The sequence below is a fragment of the Pinus tabuliformis genome, chromosome 7 (genome assembly GCF_031772625.1).
Source record: "Pinus tabuliformis cultivar Carrire ecotype Pingquan chromosome 7, CPIR1, whole genome shotgun sequence".
NCBI classification, from domain to species: Eukaryota; Viridiplantae; Streptophyta; class Pinopsida; order Pinales; family Pinaceae; genus Pinus; species Pinus tabuliformis.
In genome coordinates, this window is record NC_142293.1 from 617,399,957 (window position 1) to 617,405,956 (window position 6,000).

Genomic DNA, 6,000 nt, shown 5'->3' on the forward strand with positions numbered 1-6,000 from the left:
TTAATTTGATTTCCATTGGCTTAAATTTAAAACCAGAAAATATAAATACAAATTTGAAACATTTTAATTTGCATTTTAATTTTTGTATAGTTCTTGGAATTTTATGATTTTTTTTTTTTAATAAAGTCATCCTAGCTTTTTTCTTTTAACTAAACGTTTATAAGGAAATGCAAATATTTTTTTAGTGATTGCCCTATTCTGTATTTAGTATCTTACTTAATACGCTTTGTAACTCTCACTGACTATGGTCTGATCTCGATGCAAATAGTTATTTTTATTTTATTGGACATCTCATAAAAATGAGTAAAATCTGATAGTTTTTGCTATATTATTCATCATGTTAAACATAGGATCAACACTAGTAAAATATTATAATTATTTTTTCTTATATTTATGGGTTTTCCAAAATATCTGGATTGGATCCTATCTTCTTATCAAAATAATACACATTATACTAATATATAATCATCATGTATATACAGTTCTCCATAGATCCGGAAAGAGCTGCAGATTGAGATGGATTAACTAATTACGACCTAGGCTTAAACAAGCTGCAATTTCACTCCAAGATCGATTATAGCTGGTAACAGGTTTTCTCTTTATCCATTCCTACACCTCTGCTCTCTTCTATATTATCAAGCTGCAATTTCACTCCAAGAAGAACAATCGATTATAGCTGGTGACGTGTTTTCTCTCCATCCATTCCTACACCTCTGCTCTCTTCTATATTATCTAATTTCTCTATTAATAATTGTCCAGCTCCCTAACTTCCTATGCCTCAAAATTCAAAGGTATGCTTACGTCTGCATTTGAACTGTCGATTTCACAACTTTTTGACAAAGGAAGCTTTCTAACTGTGATAGACACAATTTACACCGACTGAGTACGATAATTTCTACTGATTACGGATTGAGTACGACAATTGAGGCTAGACATCTCCGTAGGGTATTACTCCAAAGATGGGTGGGTGATTTAGATGTTATGTTATACTGGATTTTTTTTTTTAATATATATTTTTAGTTGAATTTGTTTGAAATTTAATAAAAAATTGTTGGAATCACACCTTTGTTGAAGTGTGGATCACTTATAATTATAGTATTTTTATGAGTTGAATTTATTTATGTATTTAAAAATATTATATATTTATGCCATAAGGTGTTCCCTCTGAAATGAACTCCTCTCCATGCTACTGTGTCTCGACATGGGCCGTTAGATGGATTGTTAGACGATTAAATAATCTCCAGCCATTAGATCATCAGTGAAGAAACACTGCAACAGAGTCGTTCGCCCTGAGGTCTCAAGCGACACAGCGAAATTTTATGGGTATATCGAAGTGGGTGGCGGTATTCAGACCATTTTTGGTTTGGATTCTCAGATTTTTGGAGCCCAATCCCCAGTTCGCAGATTTTTGCATCTGCTTCCTGTTTTCTGATTCTGGTTCTCACATTTTCATATCTCTATCTTCTTGTCTGATTTGGGTCAGCAACGGTTTTTGGTGTGGGAAGAAAACTTCTGAAGATGAAAATCAAGGCGTATATTCCTGATTTCAAGCTTGCATTTGAGCGTTTCTGTATACATGCTGGAGGGGGGGCAGTCTTGGATGAGTTGGAGAAGAATATACCCTATCGGAATGGTCTGCTTTGTATCTATTTCAATATCAAGGACCAGGCCCTGAACTGGATCTGTTAGGGGCATTTCCAGCGAAATTGTGGAAAAGGGTTTCATCCGGATTCGAACTCCAAACCTCCAAGATGATGCGCATAATGTTTTACTGCGGGAGCTGTTGTTCGATAGCTGGAAAACTCAATCATGGCTGGGTTACTCGCTTACCCTTCTTGTTGTATTTCTTTTTTTCTGTATTTCATGAGTATATTGTCAATCTGCGGTATCGTTTCAAGGGGATTTTCCGAGTGGTAAAGCTGCCTCGGACCTCAATGCTCCTTTGATTGGAAGAAACCTTAGAGCACTTGGATTTAGGGTCATGGAATCCACCGTTTTTGGTCTGAATGCAGGTCTAGGATATTTGCTCATGTTGGTAGTCATGCCTTTCAATGGGGTTTTTTTTATAGATGTGATCCTGGGGTTTGTTGTTGGGTATTTCTTCTTGCCATGGGGAAGGCGAAGAAGAAAACATTGAAAGTCCATGTGGGTGCTCATGAACTTCATGATCATTGTATATTGTTGTTTTTTTTTATGCTTTCGGTTGCAGAGACATGACCCTGCTATTCAAGGGCTGGAAGACTCAATCATGGCTTGGTTAATTGCTTATCCTTGTTGTTGTTTGTTTTTTTTGTTTTTTTGCTTCTGTATTTCATGAGTATATTGTCAATCTACAGTCTCGTTTCAAGGGGATTTCGAGTGGTAAAGTTGCCTCGGACCTTAATGCTTCTCTAATTGGAAGGAAATTGGCATCATTGATGGACTATTATGGGTTGCGGAGATTATCAGTGGAAACATCGTAACTTTGTCAATATTCCATGGTAATAGGAAGCATAGAGATCTAAAGGAAACAATCATGTATGCAGTAAGGTCTCTCAGAACACTGCAGGGGGTGGTTTGAAAATGGCTATGATGATTACCAGAACACTGCAACCAGGTTAAGATGGCAGCACTGTAAGTCACTACATTGTTTGATTATATATTTAATTTATTATATCCAAACTTGTACCCGATTTACCAAAATATTTTCTGTGGACTCATGTTGCTCAACTGCAGCTATGCAATTCCACCGCTCTCACGTCCAAATCGGAGCCTCCTCCATTGTTTGATGGAATGACCAGGTGGGTAGCTAAATTTTTATCATTACTGTATCTAAATCATCACTTTCTGTTGGAATGTGTATAGTATCATACTCTGTTTAGCGATTAAATACTGAAATTGATCTGGGGTTTGCAGATTGTATATCAGTGTGACATGCCCATATGCCCAGCGAGTTTGGAGTGCCAGGAACATCAAGGTTTTTATCATGCTGATCCCCTATTTTGTGTGGGTAGTTCTTCTATTGATATAAGATACCATTATGCAATGACTGAAACGATTGAAAATAAAATGCAGGGTCTTAGTGAGATTCAGATAGTTACGATTGATTTGCAAGACAGACCAGCATGGTACAAGGAGAAAGTTTATCCTCCGAACAAGGTTGGCTCTTGTTTCTATGTTTATCTAATTTTATTTTTCTTTTAGTTACTCAAGGGTAGTTGGATCCGCTATTTGGGTCATGGTTTGATTGCTATGTAATTAGGGCCTGTAGTGTAAAAACTTTGTTATTAGTTTATCCTCTAAACAAGGTTGGCTCTTGTTTCTATGTTTATCTAATTTTATTTTTCTTTTCGTTACTCAAGGGTAGTTGGATCCGCTATTTGGGTCATGGTTTAATTGCTATGTAATTAGGGCATGTAGTGTAAAAACTTTGTTATTAGTTTCTTATCTTGATCCAAGTAGATGCAAAAGAGAAATTAGATGGGTTGGTCGTCGTTTTACCTTAGCTCAGGTAAAAGGGAACATGCTTGCACATTAACAAGCAGTCTAGCAGCCTTTTGTTAATTGATAGAGTATTTTGTTTGGCTTAGTAGATTTGATCTATGACCAAGTAAATTCGGGTGGGGATCATAGGGTTATTGCATGAGCTGGATAAGGTTATTACCTTGCCAAACTTGGGGTCTATCTCGCCACAAACCCAAATCTTTTAATATATGTGCATTGTGCTGGTTACAAATTAAATGTTTTCATATGCAACTTGAATTAATAAGTGATTTATGAGATAACATACTGTTGCTTAGGGTTCAGATGCAACTCCAAGCTTAAGATCCACACACTTCTCACTGTGTCCTGATAGGTTTGAAGCTTAGAGTTCAAATGCTACTCCAAGTTTATGAGCCATCCTCTCACTGTTGCTTGAGAGGCTGCAATGAGTTTTTGATCATCACAGTTTTAGCCTTTTACAATTTGGGCATGGAATAAGAAAGACCAACACAGATTTGGGATTGCTTTTAACATTCCTAGTCAGCTAGGAAGACCTATTTCTTGTGTGTTTTTGTGTGATCATCACTAATCTTTCAAGCAAGGAACGTGCAGAAATAGAAGTGCCAAATGTCAAATGTTACAAAAGGGCCAAATGTCTGCAAGATATAGAGCGGAACTTGCAAATAACTCACTATTTTCAATTTTTCAGGTTCCTTCTCTTGAGCACAATGGCAAGGTCACAGGAGAGAGTCTGGATTTACTTGAGTATCTCGAGAACAATTTTGAAGGACCTAAACTTTTTCCCACGGTATGTGTTACCCTACCTGAATATTGTTAATTTAGGTCATTAGCTAAATCAAAGTGTCTCAATGGTCAGGCACTTCGTATTTGTCAATTTTAGTTTATAATGTTGAAGCCGTTAGAGACTTTTTCAGGGAAGCAGGGTAGGGTTGGAACGTGAGCTGTAATACCTTTAGGAGTTATTGTCTAGCTTTACTGCCAGAGTCTATGCTCTATAACTTTCTTGCCATTAAACAGGATCCTGCGAAGAAAGAGGCTGCAAATGAGTTACTGAAGTATACAGATATTTTACAAAAAATGCATTCATCGCTTTGACCAAGCCGGATTCTGAGACTGCACAAGAAGTTGGTAAGAACAATTTTTAAGAAGCCATATCATACATTTGAATAAGATGTCTTATATTCAATGGATTATGAAGAGTGTGGATTAATATAAATGCACTTCCCATCATGACAGGGCCTGCTCTTGATTATTTGGAAAATGCTCTCGGAAAGTTTTCTGACAGGCCTTTCCTTTTGGGTCAATTCAGTGTGGTACGCCATCTTTATATGTTGTTTTCCATTTGACCTTATATTATATTATGATCCCAATTGACAATTTAGAGATGTATACCATCATTACAGGTTGACATTGCATATGGTCCTTTCACTGAAAGATTTCATGTTGTGTTTCCTAAATTAAAGAATTATGATACCACAGCTGGTAGGCCGAAACTATCGAAATGGATTCAGGCAAGTTAAACTTCTCTTTTATTTGCATTACTCCCTATTTCCAGCGGGGTGCAAAAATGATTGGTTTTCGATTTTTATAATAGATTTTGTGCTTATGTGATAAAAATGCTTAATAGTATTCTGCCTTGAATACAGGAATTACATAAGATTGAAGGATATGCGAAAACAGTATCCGATCCCGAGTTAATTGTTGAAACATACAAAAGGATACTGGTAGCTTGATTCTAATGATACATACTGTGCATAAAGTTGATTCACAATGCATCTTTTATACATTTTTTCTTATATTGCATTGCCCAGGTGTGAAATGATATAAAAGATCTTAAACTCATTTATCTTTGTTGTTATGCAGGCTAATTATGCAAAATAACTGTGATGGCGGGATGTAGAAGGGTGGTTTGAAAACAGCTATGATGATTACCATAACACTGCAACCAGGTTAAGATGGCAACACTATAAGTCACTACATTGTTTGATTATATATTTAATTTATTATATCCAAACTTGTACCCAATTTACCAAAATATTTTCTGTGGCGTCGTGTTACTCGACTGAAGCTATGAAATTCCACCCGCTCTCATGTCCAAATCGGAGCCTCCTCCATTGTTTGATGGAACGACCAGGTGGGTAGCTAAATTTTTATTGTTACTATATCTAAATCATCACTTTCTGTTGGAATGTGTATAGTATCATACTCTGTTTAGCGATTAAATACTGAAATTGATCTGGGGTTTGCAGATTGTATATCAGCGTGACATGCCCATATGCCCAGTGAGTTTGGAGTGCCAGGAACATCAAGGTTTTTATCATGCTGATCCCTTATTTTGTGTGGGTAGTTCTTCTATTGATATAGGATACCATTATGCAATGAATGAAACGATTGAAAATAAAATGCAGGGTCTTAGTGAGATTCAGATAGTTACGATTGATTTGCAAGACAGACCAGCATGGTACAAGGAGAAAGTTTATCCTCTGAACAAGGTTGGTTTGATTACTATGTAATTAG

The 6,000-nt window shown here is 36.4% G+C and overlaps 1 pseudogene across 1 annotated transcript; it reads left to right on the forward strand.

Moving 5' to 3' along the window:
- Positions 1 to 1,518: 1,518 nt before the first annotated feature.
- LOC149248952 (glutathione S-transferase L3-like) lies at positions 1,519 to 5,385 on the forward strand (annotated as a pseudogene). Its single transcript, XR_016265094.1, has 13 exons — positions 1,519 to 1,633; positions 1,899 to 2,035; positions 2,337 to 2,458; positions 2,549 to 2,613; positions 2,699 to 2,780; positions 2,896 to 2,956; positions 3,055 to 3,138; positions 4,172 to 4,270; positions 4,501 to 4,611; positions 4,720 to 4,796; positions 4,887 to 4,994; positions 5,130 to 5,207; positions 5,347 to 5,385. The product of XR_016265094.1 is annotated as a glutathione S-transferase L3-like (transcript).
- Positions 5,386 to 6,000: the final 615 nt, after the last annotated feature.